The sequence below is a fragment of the Somniosus microcephalus genome, chromosome 2 (genome assembly GCF_052327205.1).
Source record: "Somniosus microcephalus isolate GS21.2 chromosome 2, FLI_Smic_1.0, whole genome shotgun sequence".
Lineage (NCBI taxonomy): Eukaryota > Metazoa > Chordata > Chondrichthyes > Squaliformes > Somniosidae > Somniosus > Somniosus microcephalus.
Genome location: NC_140988.1, coordinates 344,771,995 through 344,786,720, shown reverse-complemented (window position 1 = coordinate 344,786,720; position 14,726 = coordinate 344,771,995). Strand labels below are relative to the sequence as shown.

Below are 14,726 nucleotides of genomic sequence, written 5' to 3'. Positions count from 1 at the left end.
TGAATAAAACCCCAAATCCCTTCCTAACAATTTATAGCTCAAATTTTTATTTCTCCTGCAATAATTTAGGGAGAAACGTGGCAGGAGTACAAAGCAGATAGTTGTTGTGTTCCATTTATCAGTAAAATGACTGACACCAGGAATTTCACCCCTTGAATTTCTGATGCCCAGAATCATGTTTGCTGTTCTCCTATGATCTCTCAATGGCAATAACATCCTTCCTAAGATTAGGCAAGCAGAACTGCACATAGTACTAAAGACTAGACCCAACCATCACCAAATTAAGCAACAATTATGACCACTTTTGATTTGTACTCTATGGGGTAAAGTTCCCTTCCGTGCAGTTTACAGGCGGGCGGAGTGCTGGCCCCTAATAGTGCCAGGCTTCATCATTATAGGGCCAGCAAGCTGTGAGTGCAAAACAAGTGCTGAGGGTGGGGAAACCATGTTTTGTTGCGGACCCTAGAGGAGCACTTCTGTTCCTCCTGGCCCAACCAGAATAACTTAAAACTTACCGGGGGAGAAATTGGGTATGTAGCGCCACCTATTAGCGCCTAAAGAGGGCAGTCAGTGGCTGTAGCGCCACTGGCTGCGCCTCCCGCGATATTCAGCAGGGGCGCTAATGGTGGCATTAGCCTGTTGCGCTGCGCCGCCACCGATGACATCATCGGTGTGCGCAGCGCCCCATTAGCGCGCCGATCGTGATATTTGTTAGCAAACGGCGCTGTAGCGCCGTTCGCTACCCGCGCCCAGTTCACGGGGCCTTGCTATGCCGGCAGTGGCGCAAGTTAAGGTGGAGGTGCGGGGCGGCCGCCTTTTCCGGTGTTTCCCGAGAGCTGTTTCCCGAGAGCCCGGCACTTCTCCTCGGTGCCGGGCTCTTTTGCCGGCACTCGCGATCGGGGATCGCGCTGTTGCAGGCCCCTCCCCCTTAACAGTGGGAGGAAGGCCTGCAGTACCGCAGCGTGCCGTGCCGCAGCGTCTGGTGCTGCGGCACGTTGCGCTGCGATATTCAGTTTCAGCGCCCTAAGAGGGACGCGGAGCACCTCGAGCCTCGCCCCGTCTCCCTCTAGAGGCGCTGAAACTGAATTTCTGACGTTTGCTAATGCTCCGAACGCTGCACAAAAATCAGCGCCCAGGCAAATTTGGCGCCACTTTGGCGCCTCAACCCAATTTCTAGGCCGGTTTCTGGGTTCTCTTTGGCTGTACCGCCAGCTGAAACAGGGCACACGCTCCGACCAGTTGAACTCTAAAATGGTATTCGGGGTCCTATGAACATCATAAGACTCTGATTTGCATATTAAAATGGCCTACTGCCTGACTCAGGCAGGCTCTCCAATTGCCTCAGTGGAAAGATAGCATTGGCCGGACCATCAGCAGGAACGGGGCGACAATCATTCCCCACCATTGTCAGGGCGCTACCACCCCGTTTCCGCCTGGTGGGTGGCCTGAAAATCTCTCCCATCTCCCTAATGCAGCTCTATCTTATTTGCCTTTTTTTAAATCACGGTTGAGTATTGCATTCAATCCCAGTGTTGTTGTCTTGCATGCCTGGTGGACCCATTGCAAGGCCTCTTCCACAAAGTGTGCCTTTCTACACCTTTCTTTCTCCATCAATGATAAACTTTGCACCTCTCACAGCTGGACTGTGTATTCTTTAGAGCACTTATAAGCTTATCAGAAGTTTTATGGGTGTTTCATCAGCATTATTGCAGGTGCACTTTGAAAAGCTGCTCAGTTGTGCATTAGTTGTAGCATGCACTGAGTGAAATCATAAGTTTCTGAAAGTGAATTTAAAAAGAGAGAAACAATTGACACTCATTTAATACACAAGTGAGGTCATTATGACTTTGAGCGGTAGTGTAAATGGGTTATAGCGAATCGCCAGCCTGTTTTACGCTCTCCTGATTTTTGTTTCCATTGAAGTCAAGGAAATAAAAATCAAGAGATGTAAAACAGGCTGCCGATTCGCTATCACCCATGTTACACTATTGCACAAAGTCAAAATGACCCCCAATGTGTTAAGAGTAATTTAAACATGCCATGTTGAAAACAGATCAGTTAACCATGACCCTCCTTTCCTGAATACATGCTGACTGTTCTTTAACAACTAATGCATTTCCAAGTGTTCACCACTCTCAAAATGATCTCATTGACTTTTCTGGAACAAATGTTAATTGTACTGATCTAGTTTCCAGGAATGTCTCCTGACCCTTTTTAACATACTGATGATGAAACTATGTAAATCACCTCCAATCCTCAAGAATTTCACCTGACTTCAGCAAATATATCAGAATGTCAGTGAAATCTTCACTGATTGTAGTTCCCTCACGGGCACAAGTTTCTGGACTAGGTACTTAATCTACATTAAGAGCATCTAACCATTTATTATTATGCATATATAACCTTCATATTTTGCATACTGCTTAAATTCTGCTCTGCTGTTCCCTAAAATATTCAGATTATTACCTCCAGTGTTTCTAACTATCCGACTAGTTTAATTATGTTAATACATTTTTGATAAATAGAACTGGTTGGCAGACAAGAAGCAAAGAGTTGGAATAAACGGCTCTTTTTCCAAGTGGCAGGCAGTGACTAGTGGGGTACCGCAGGGATCGGTCCTTGGACCCCAGCTATTCACAATATATATTAATGATCTAGACAAGGGAACTAGATGTAATATCTCCAAGTTTGCAGACGACACAAAACTGGATGGGCATGTGTGCTGTGAGGAGGATGCCGAGAAACTCCAGTATGATTTGGACAGGTTGGGTGATTGGGCAGAAGCATGGCAGATGCAGTATAATGTGGATAAATGCGAGGTTATCCACTTTGGTGGCAAAAACAGGAAGGCATATTATTATCTGAACGGTGATAGATTGGGAAAAGGGGAAGTGCAACGGTGTCCTTGTGCACCAGTCGCTGAAGGTAAGCATGCAGGTACAGCAGGTGGTTAAGAAGGCAAATGGTATGTTGGGCTTCATAGCGAGAGGATTCGAGTACAGGAGCAAGGATGTCTTGCTGCAGTTGTACAGGGCCTTGGTGAGACCACACCTTGAGTATTGTGTGCAGTTTTGGTCGCCTTATCTGAGGAAGGTGTAGTGTCCGAGGATCAATAATACTCAGACTGCAGGAGAACAATAAAACAGGTATTTACTGAACAGAGAGTAATTCAAGACTGAAGTACAGAAGCCTGCTAGGGCTTTTTATACAGGTGTGGTCACTGCCGGTACTGCTGTATAAAATCAGTTCTTCTCTTAAAGGTACATACACAACAATTCCTCCCCTTTTAGATAAACAGTACATAACATTCATTTAACAACTAAATAATAACTAATTATAATTACAATTTTCTCTGTACTATATACATCAACTGAAATAATTATTTATAAGTTCAGTCTTTGAGGAGGCTTCCTGATCCTGACTGGATAGCGCCTTTCTCGAGTATCCTGTTCTTGCGGCGGAGTCGATTCTGGCTCATTGTCATTGGTTGGTTCGTCAGCTTCCAATACCACTGCTTCTGAGGTAGACGCAATCTGTACTTCGGGTTCATTACCAGGTGCACATGCTCGTGGTATAGGTTTGGCTTGTTCCTGTGACTCTAGAATCTGGTCAGCATGGCGTCTCACGATGCTCTCTCCAACGTCCACTGTGTACATTAGTGGTCCCTGCTGTGTGCATATCGTTCCTGGCTGCCATCTTTCTGTTCGGTAGTCGCGGGCCAAGACTGGTTGCCCTATCTTGAAGCTCCTGGTTGGCTTCTCATTGATGTGCTGGAATTGCTTATCCTCAACATCTCGTCTTATGTTTGGTTTGAGCAAATCCAGGCGACATCTTAGCCTTCGGTTGAAGAACATTATGGCTGGAGCTTGGTTGGTGACTGCATGTGTCGCATTCCGGTAAGCAAACAAGAAATTATCTACCTTGTGTTGTAGTGGTATGTCGTCGTTATACATCGCCTTTATTGCCTTTTTAAAGGTCTGAACAAACCTCTCAGCCAATCCTTTTGTGGCTGGATGATATGGGGCAGATGTGTAATGTTTCACCCCACTATTCCTCAGAAACCTCCGGAAATCCTCGGACACAAACTGTGGCCCATTGTCGGAGCAAATCTGTTCTGGCAAGCCATTCCTGGCAAAGATGGTCCGTAGGACTGCAATAGTTTTCTCTGTGGTGGTGGAGGACATTTTGATGACCTCTGGCCATTTCGAGTGGGCATCCACGGCGATTAGAAACATTGAGTCCCTAAATGGACCAGCAAAATCAATGTGTACCCGTTGCCATGGAGATGAGGGCCACTCCCATGGGTGTAGCGGGGCCTGTGGTGGAGCGTTTTGGACCTTCTGGCATCCTGTGCATCTCTTGGTCATATCCTCGATTTCTTTATCGATTCCCGGCCACCACACAAATGCCCTGGCTAGGCTTTTCATTTTTACCCCTCCCAGATGACCCTCATGAAGCTCATTGAGCACTCTATCTCTCAACTTGGGTGGAATTACCACTCGGGATCCACACATCAAGGTCCCCCGGCACACTGACAGCTGTTCTCTCCTTGGTGAGAATGCTGGCAACAGTGAGTCGCCATGTGCTGGCCATCCCTTCACCATCAAATCATAGACCCGAGAGTGTGTCGGGTCATTTCGGGTTTCCTTCTCTATACTTGAGTTTGTAACAGGCAGACATTCGACTATGGTCGCATGGAATATCTCAACAGGGTCCACTGCAGGTGCTTCCTCTACCGTAGGCAACGGTAGGCACGACAGTCCATCAGCGTTTCCATGCAGTTTCGTACCCTTGTACTCTATGTCGTACTGATGTGCCCCTAGAAAAAATGACCATCTTTGCAGCCGTTGCACCGTCATCACCGGAACGCCCTTCCTTGGGTTAAAAATGGAGACCAGGGGCTGATGATCAGTCAGTAGGGTGAATTTCTGCCTGTGCAGATAGTGATTGAACTTCTTCACCCCCCACACCAGGCTGAGGGCCTCCCTGTCAATCTGGGCGTAGTTACGCTCGGCTGAGGTTAACGAGCGCGACGCAAAGGCTATTGGCCTCTCTGAACCGTCAAGGAATTTGTGTGACAGCACCGCTCCAATGCCGTAGGGAGACGCATCACATGCCAACCGAATCGGTAGTGTTGGGTTGTAGTGGGCCAATACTTCTTTTGAAGTGATTAGGCATTTACATTTCTGAAAGGCACGCTTACACTCATCACTCCATTTCCATGTTACTCCAGTTTGCAGCAGGGCGTTCAGTGGGTGCAGAATTGTAGATAAATTCGGCAAGAGCTTATGGTAGTAGTTCACCAACCAGAGGAACGACCTCAGTTGCGACACATTTTCCGGTGCTGGAGCCTTGACTACAGCCTCAATCTTGTCTGGTGACTTATGCAACGCTTCCTCATCAATCATGTGGCCACAATACGAGATTTGTCTCCTGAAGAACTCGCATTTGGGGCGGTTGGCTCGTAGCCCATATTCCTGTAATCTAGTGAGCACCTGCTCCAGGTTGGCAAGGTGTTCACTGTCATTTTCGCCCGTAACCAGGATGTCGTCCAAATAACACTGGGTCCCCGGGATCCCTTGCAGGACTTGTTCCATCGCCCTCTGCCAAATAGCCGGGGCTGATGCTACCCCGAATACCAGTCGATTGTGGGCCTTTGTGAGTGTTTATGGTGAGGTATTTCCTAGATGCTTCTTCCACCTCCATTTGTAGATACGCTTGGGCCAGATCAATCTTCGTAAAGCGTTTCCCTCCAGATAGTGAGGCGAAAATATCTTCTATCCGTGGAAGAGGATATTGTACTGTGTGCAGGACTGGGTTCACAGTTACCTTGAAGTCCCCACAGATGCGAACCTTCTTCGGCTCCCCTGGCGTGCTGCTCAATGATTTCTTCATTACAGGAATGATGGGTGTGGCCCACTCGCTCCAGTCCACCTTGGACAGCACACCCAAACGCTCCAGACTTTCCAGTTCTGCTTCAACGGCTGGGCGGATCGCGTACGGTACCGGTCTGGCCTTAAAAAATTTGGGGTTTGCGTTATCTTCGATTTTTATCGTTGCCTTTACTCCTTTTAGAGTCCCAAGTCCTTGTTGGAACACCTCTTTCGCGTCAGTTAGAATTTTTGACAGTCGTCCAGGTGGGACGTCATCATCCTTTTTGTCAGTCACAGTTAGTGCCTGAATGGAATGCCAATCCAATTGTATTTTTCGGATCCATTCACGTCCCAATAATGGTGGTCCTCCATCTTGTAGTATATATAGATACAGTTTCTGTGTTTCCTTGCCGTTGTATTTAACTGGCACCCTTATTTTTCCTCTGGGGTAGACTTTTTGCCCCGTGTATGTCTTCAATACAATGGACGTGTCCTTCAAGGGTATGTGTGAGAATAGCCGCTCATAGTCTCGTCGATTCATGACAGTTAGGGTTGATCCTGTGTCCAATTCCATCTTTACTTGGGACCCTGCTATCATGAGGGTGACCCAAATGGTTCGGTGATCCTCCTTTGCGATCACGTTGTGTAACTATAGACAACTTAGTCTCCTGCTCCCGGAGTCATTATCACTCTCCTGATCTTCCGAACTACTGTCTGTCATTTTTTTTACTTTCTTGTACTTTTCCTTAGTAGTTCTTGGTTTTCTTTCCCGACCTGCAGACTCTTGCTATATGTCCCATTTTCCCGCATTGCCTGCATACTTTGTCCTTAAACCAGCAGTCCTTCTGATCATGGGTTGTTCTGCCACAGCGATAGCACTTTTCTGTTCCATACGCCATTTCGTTAGCGCTGTATTCTTGTGGTTTCTGTTGTATTTCCGCAGCTCCCCGTGCTGCTGCTTCGTAGGATACTGCCACCCTGAAAGCCTGTTCTAGTGTCAGGTCCTTTTCCGAAAGTAGTCGTTTCTGGGTTCCTTCACTCTGGAGCCCGCAGACAAACTTATCCCGTAAGGTGTCTGCCAGTCCTGCTCCGAACTGGCAGTGCTTCGATAACTTGCGTAGTTCCGTAAGATAGTCAGCATTGTTCTCATCTTTGTGCTGGTTTCTTTTATGGAACTTGAATCTTTCTGCTATCAGCAGCGGTGTAGGGTTTAGGTGTTCCTGTAAGATATTAACAATCTCTTCAAAACTTTTCTCCATTGGTTTAGCTGGGGTCATTAAATTCCGCAATAGGCCGTACATTCTCGCACCCATCAAATTTAATAATACCGACGCCTTCTTTCCATTGGCCACCTCATTGGCATTGCAGTACACTTCAATTCTTTCCACATACGTGGTCCAGTCTTCTACCTCTTTGTCGAAAGCAGTGATACTGCCACTCTTCGGCATCTTGGGTGATTTAAAATGGTGCCTCCCGTGCTTTTTCTTCTTCCGCAATGTAATAAAATGGCGCCTCCCGCGTTTTTCCTTCTTCCCCTTGCTGCCACGCTGCTCCTGGCATTCTACAGGGTAATGGCGGCGACCCGCGGCTTTGGCGCATCTCACTTTTCCTTCCCCGCGTTCTATCCTCTCCACACTGCCCTGTTCTTGAGCACCGACCGCGCCCTGTGCGCTCCACCCTCTCTCTCTCTTCCTCCCGACGACGCTGCACGGTCCCTTTGCAGAGCCGCTCGATCGAGCCCGAGCCCGCCACAGTCCGGAAGGGTCAGCGCACTACCTGCTACCAGCACAACTTGCTGGAACACCTCGACTGGAGAGCCAGGCCCAGCTCTCCACAGCCTCCCCTGCAACTCTCTGATGGATCCCTGGGCGGTTGCCTGTGGTCGACGCCCGCCGTTCTGACTTCGACCTCCAAGAAGCTTCTCTTCAGGGAAAAGATCCCCGTGAGGTGATGCAGTACTGCAGGTGAGTTCAAACCTGCCCGTCGCCAGTGTAGTGTCCGAGGATCAATAATACTCAGACTGCAGGAGAACAATAAAACAGGTATTTACTGAAGAGAGAGTAATTCAAGACTGAAGTACAGAAGCCTGCTAGGGCTTTTTATACAGGTGTGGTCACTGCCGGTACTGCAGTATAAAATCAGTTCTTCTCTTAAAGGTACATACACAACAGAAGGATGTTCTTGCCATGGAGGGAGTGCAGCGTAGATTCACCAGACTGATACCTGGGATGGCAGAAATGACGTATGAAGAGAGATTGGGTCGATTGGGCTTGTATTTGCTAGAGTTTAGAAGAATGAGGGGATCTCATTGAAACTTATAAAATTCTAACAGGACTAGACAGACTAGATGCAGGAAGGATGTTCCCAATGGCCGGGGAGTCCAGAAGCAGGGGTCACAGTCTAAGGATAAGGGGTAAGCCATTTAGGACTGAGATAAGGAGGAATTTCTTCACCCAGAGAGTGGTGAACCTGTGGAATTCTCTAGCACAGAAGGCAGTTGAGGCCAAGTCATTAAATATATTCAAGAAGGAGTTAGATATATTTCTTAAGGCTAAAGGGATCAAGGGGTATGGGGAGAAAGCAGGGACAGGGTACTGAATTTGGATGATCAGCCATGATCTCATTAAATGGCGGAACAGGCTCGAGGGGCCGAATGGCCTACTCCTGCTCCTATCTTCTATGTTTCTATAAGAGTAAGTTACTTCTTTATGATCAAGTCTTTTTCGTGATACAGATTGTACATTTGTCACAAAAGGGGTACTGTAGTGTAGTGGTTATGTTACTGGACTAGTAATCCAGAGGCCTAGATTAATAATCCAGTAAAAACCTGAGTCCAAATCCAGCCATGGCAGATTGAAAGTTTGAAATAAAAAGTGAACATGAAGGTGTCAGGTTGTCATAAAAACCCAACTGGTTCACTAATGTCCTTACCAGGTATTGCCTATATGTGACTCCAGTCCTATACCAACGTGATTTGACTCTTAACTGCCCTCTGAAGTGGCCTAGCAAGCCACTCAGTTTTATTAAACCGCGACAAGGAATAATAAGACCTTCACCATGTGGTACAAGAAGGCCCACCACCAACCTCTCAGGGCGACTAGGGATGGGCAATAAATATCAGCCTTGCCCAAGAAAGAATTTAAAAAAATTGAACACTGGCATGCTGACTGCCCTGCTCAATCTCAGTACAGTGTTCCAACAGAGGGTTCCCACACCAGGCACCTGCCTATCCCTCCCCCCCTCGGTGTGCAGGTGGAGACCCTCTACTGCAATATCATATTGGCTCCCCTTTATTCTTCTGTGCTCTAATGAATACAGTCCTAGGTTTTCAAGTCTGTGTTCATAACCATAACTATATCCTCTCATGCCTGGTTTCACCCTAGTGAATCTATGTTGCATCTTTTCCTTGGCTTCAACATCCTTTCTATAATGAGGTGCCCAAACTGCACACACTACACCACTCTGACAAATCAATGTCCTGTACAGATTCATCGCCCTAAATCTCCTTGTGGGTTCCACTAGATTTCTGTCATTACTCCGCTGGGACTCTGGTGGAACTCATTAAAAAATGACAACGGGACCCCACCGATTCCAGGATTTCCTTGAAAGCCTTGTAAGGGCTGAAACCTCCATCCGCCCCTTACAAGGTCAATTATATTGGGTACAACCCTACACTTAGCCTTCCACTGCTCTGGCTTACTCAGAATCAGCCTATTACTGGAGGCCTGTATGCTGAATGAGATAAGATGTACCGACCTCGAGATGGACACAAGTGGATCAATTGGAGGGTCCAGGCAAGGTGAAAGATATATATTTTAAAAATTAGATTGACCTCCTTACACGGGTGGTTGGGGGGTGAATCTCCCCCTCCAATGGTAGTCAGCCACCAGACTTTTCTGCTGTATGGGATAGGGAGGCTTCACAGATGTGCTTGCAGTGGTGCTGGTGCCTGCTTATCCAATGTACAAGGTGCCGACCTCACAAACTTCAGCATAATCAGACTCAGCACTGAAGGACACTGAATGGTGTGAGTCTGTGCAACCGCCAGGATCACAACTGTGTACAGTTTTGGTCTCCTTACCTAAGGGAGGATATACTTGTGATAGAGGGAGTGCAACAAAGGTTCACCAGACTGATTCCTGGGATGGGGGGGATTGTCCTATGAGGAGAGATTGAGTAGACTACGCCTATATTCTCTAGAGTTTAGAAGAATGAGAGGTGATCTCATTGAAACATACAAAATTCTTACAGAGCTTGACAGGGTAGATGCAGGGAGGATGTTTCCCCTGACTGGGGAGTCTAGAACCAGGGGTCACAGTCTCAGAATAAGGGGTCGGCCATTTAGGACTGAGATGAGGAGAAATTTCTTCACTCAGAGGGTGGTGAATCTTTGGAATTCTCTACCCAGAGGGCTGTGGAGGCTCAGTCGTTGAGTATATTTAAGACAGAGATTGATAGATTTTTGGATATTAAGGTAATTGAGGGATATGGTGATAGTGCAGGAAAGTGGAGTTGAGGTAGAAGATCAGCCATGATCTTACTGAATGGCGGAGCAGGCTCGAGGGGCCGAATGGTCTACTCCTGCTCCTATTTCTGATGTTCTTATGTTCTTACAACCCATGCATTTTTGGTGCTGTCATCACCTTTTGCTTTTGTATTCAATGCCCCCAAATATAAAATCAAGAATCCTAACTGACCATGTATCCAGACCCCTATATCTCTGTTCCTCCACTCTACTGAGCAAATTACCATTTAGTTTATATACCCATTCTCAGTCCATTTTCCCAAAAATATACAACCTCAAATTTTTGAAACTTTTTCCAGCACCATCGAGAGAATGCACAGCTATGCTGCTCCCAAGCTTTTGCCACTCTCCATTTATACTCATCCACAAGAAAAAACGTGAGACAGGTCCAGATTAATCTTCCATTTTTCCCACCCTCCTCATGACAGCTGAGCTCTGGAAGTCAAAATCTGGGAATATGCCAGGAAATTATTTTTCATTCCATCTCTCCATTCTTCTGCTGAAGGCACTGACATGCTGCTGTGCAATTATATGGGATATATTGCCCAAGTGACCAGTATCACGTGTGAATTTACACAGTGAACACTGGGAGGCTATTCGACCAGAACATCATAGCTGAGCCTGATCCTGTCCTCCTCAGTATCTGCACACGTGCACTTTGCAGCAGGATAGTAATAAGAGTCAAGAAACTGGTCTGAATTTCCCCTTCCTAGCTCGGGGACACTGAGGTCACTTATTGCACTCCTACTGCCACCATAGCTGACTGGAATCAAACCTGGGACCTTCTAATATCTCAGATAAATGCAGTATTTACCAATTGACTGTCAAGGAATGGCGACATTTTTTAATCCCGGAAAGTCAAAGGGAATCAAGGGATATGGGAATCGGGCAAGAAAGTGGAGTTGAGGTCAAAGATCAGCCATGGCGGAGCAGGATCGAAGGGCCGTATGGTCTACTCCTGCTCCTAATTCTTATTTTAAAGTCCATGGGAGAAATTGGGTATAGCCCCGTTTGGGGCGCTAGAATTGGCGCTGCGCAAATTTTATCGCCAGGCGCAACTTATCGCCACCTTGAGCGATATTGGGTTGCTGCGCCCCTAAAGGTGATTGCGGCGTTGATTCAGGCGCTGCAAGGGAGTCTTAAGGCGCTAACCCGGCGGCGCTACTCAATATGTCGGCGGCCGGGCGCAGCGCAGGTGCTGTCAATAATCGATTACCCCGAGACATGTTGGCGCCGGCCAGCTCTTAAAGGGGCGGGTCAATTAGGATCAGCAGCCACACTCTGTACCTTGTAGGCCTCAAAATCGGCGCTGTGCTTTCTGTGGCATTCCAAACTTTGAACATATGGAGAGGGTGAGGCAGAGAGCGGCGCGCTTTACCGATGGGGCATTGGATGCTTTGGTTGGTGAAGTGGAGTGCCGGCGAGCTGTGCTGTACCCCGACAATGGCAGGAGGCCTCATCAGAGCGAGTACCGCAGGGCTTGGAGGGAAGTTTGTCAAAGAGTCACCTCAAGCAGCGTGGTGCCCAGGACTCCTGTGCAATGCAGGAAGAAGTTCAACAACCTCACTCGGGTCGTTAGGGTGAGTGCCTTTTTCGCAATCTTCTTCATCCCTCCATCTGCACCTGACATTATGGCCAGAGGGTGCGCGAAGCCCCAATGGCCATCTGTCAGCCAGCACCCATGGCCCTTTCTGGAAACACACACGCACATTCAGCTCAATGCATAATGTAAGGGCTATTCTACCATGGGGGGCATGTGATGTCAGCTCAATGCATAATGTAAGGGCTATTCTACCGTGGGGGGCATGTGATGTCAGCTCAATTCATAATGTAAGGGCTATTCTACCATGGGGGGGCATGAGATGTCAGCTCAATGCATAATGTAAGGGCTATTCTACCATGGGGGGCATGTGATGTCAGCTCAATGCATAATGTAAGGGCTATTCTACCATGGGGGGCATGTGATGTCAGCTCAGGCCAGCATGTTTCATCACTTCCCGTCCTTTCTCCTGCAGGCCAAGCTGGCCAGGAACCGGAGGGAGCAGCTTCGTACCGGAGGAGGCCCTCCTCAGCTGCAGACACTGACGGACCTGGAGGAACGAGTCCACCAGATTGTTGGAGGCCGGACGAGTGGTCCTGTCACCACTGGAGCTGCCGACCCCATTGTGCACAGCGATGGTAAGGTCATCACCTTTTTGAACTCTCTCCTTCCACTTGTTCCCCCCACCAGCATGCTTTTTCACTCTGGACCCATGTCAGAGCATGGCAGCACTCATGCATCCTTTGCTGCCACCCTGTCCTTTCGCTAAAGCCACTCTTCAACCTCCCTGCTTTCAGATGCTGCATCACCAGCTCGGGAGCCGGGCCCTCAAGCTGCCACTGCCACTGACTCCGGAGGCGACGAGCAGGAGGAAGCCAGACCATCCCTACCACCCTCAGGCGAGCCAGCCCCTCTGCAGACTGGGGAGACTACTTCCCTGGAGGGGAGCGGGGGGGAATGCTCTGAGGTGGAACCAGTTCCAGGAACCAGCGGGCTGCAGCAACGCAAGGGGGGTAGGGAAGCTCAGGGGCCGTCTCCCCGGAGGGCGAGTCAGGCCGCGAGTACTGCTGCACAGAGCGCAGAAGAGGTGCGTTTCCTCGCAGAAATGAGCGCCCAGGCTCGGCTCAGGCACACTGAGCTCATGGCTGCAATGGCAAGGATGCCTGAATCCATCGAGACACTGGCAAGGAGTGTCCAAGACTTCAGGGCAGCACAGGCAAGCAGTGCGCAGGACTTCGGGGCAGCACAGGCAAGGAGTGCGCAGGACTTTGGGGCAGCACTGGAAAGGACTGTCCAGGGCATCGCGACATCACTGGAAAGGACTGTCCACGGCTTCGGGACATCACTGGAAAGGACTGTCCACGGCTTCGTGGCAGCACTGGAAAGGACTGTCCAGGGCTTCACCGAAGCAGTGGAAAGGACTGTCCCGGCCTTCAGCGAAGCACTGGAAAGGACTGTCCAGGGCTTCACCGAAGCATTGGCACCTGCCACGCAAGTGCTGAGTGCTGCCACGCAGTCACTCACTGGTCTCATGCAGACGCATATTGAGGCCACGCGACCAATGACTGCTGCCACCCTCGCTGGATCAGGCGGGATTACCCGGGGCCCTTGCAGCACCACAGCAGGGCATCAATCTGTGGACCAGCCGATTGGTGCGCATGCTGCGGTGCTGCCCCATCAGAGTGCCAGTGTGTCGGTCGACCAGGGAGCTGTTGTCCGCTCTCAGGATGTCAGCATTCCTGATGCCACCGCTGGCACGCCTCCACAGCAGCTGCCACCACCTGCAGGACAGACTGCTTCCACCCATGCACAGTTGGAGCAGTCAGCATCCGGGCCCTCCAAGGCCAGAGGTCATCCAGGACGTCCCTCAGGGGCATCTGCGCTTTCGGACAGCCAGCAGGCCTCCCCCAGCCTTGATGCAGCCACTGGGGTCCCATTACGGAGGAGCTGCAGGGAGGGAAGGGGCCGATCTCGCAAGAGAAGTAGATCACCATCAAGGGGGAAAGAGTAGAAGGTGCTGCTGAGACATCTTATTTGTAGAAATCAAGGCCGTGGATGATGGTCTGAATGTTAGTAATGTTTTGGATAGTCTCCCGGGTGTGCGAGTCACTTATGTGTTAGTGTGTTAAAATTGCTTTCTGTAGCCATTGCTTTGTCATGTTGGAAGGAAGCACATTTTGCAAAATAAACAACTTCTTTTATTTACATTGGCCATGTCTGCTATTTACATTCATACTGGGGGAGGTGGGACCAGTTCAAACCGGACAGTCTGCACCTGGCCAGGGCTGGAACCGATGTCCTAGGGGGAGTGTTTGCTAGTGCTGTGGGGGAGGGTGTAAACTAAAATGGCAGGGGGTTGGGAACCTGAGCAGGGAGACAGAGGAAAGGGAAACAAGGATAAAAGTAAAAGATAAGGAGAAAAACAAAAGTGGCAGTCAGAGAAATCAACGGTTTAAATCAAACGTGCCCACAGTAAATAATAATTCTAATAGGTTTAAGAGCGTTAAAAAAACAAGCCTGAAGGCTTTGTATCTTAATGCGAGGAGCATTTGTAATAAGGTGGATGAATTAGCTGCGCAAATAGAGGTAAACGAATATGATTTGGTTGGGATTACGGAAACGTGGCTCAAGGATGGCCAAGACTGGGAACTCAACCTCCAGGGGTATTCGATATTCAGGAAAGATAGGCAAAAAGGAAAGGGAGGTGGGGTAGCATTACTGGTTAAAGAAGGGATTTACAAAATTGTAATGAAGGATATTAGCTCTGATGATGTGGAATCTGTATGGG

The 14,726-nt window shown here is 48.7% G+C and overlaps 1 protein-coding gene across 2 annotated transcripts in view; it reads right to left on the bottom strand.

Annotated features, from left to right (window-relative positions):
- The window catches only part of rnf212 (ring finger protein 212), a 171,696-nt gene that overhangs the window by 20,426 nt on the left and 136,544 nt on the right, over positions 1-14,726 (bottom strand). The gene's annotated exons all lie outside the window — the stretch shown is intronic.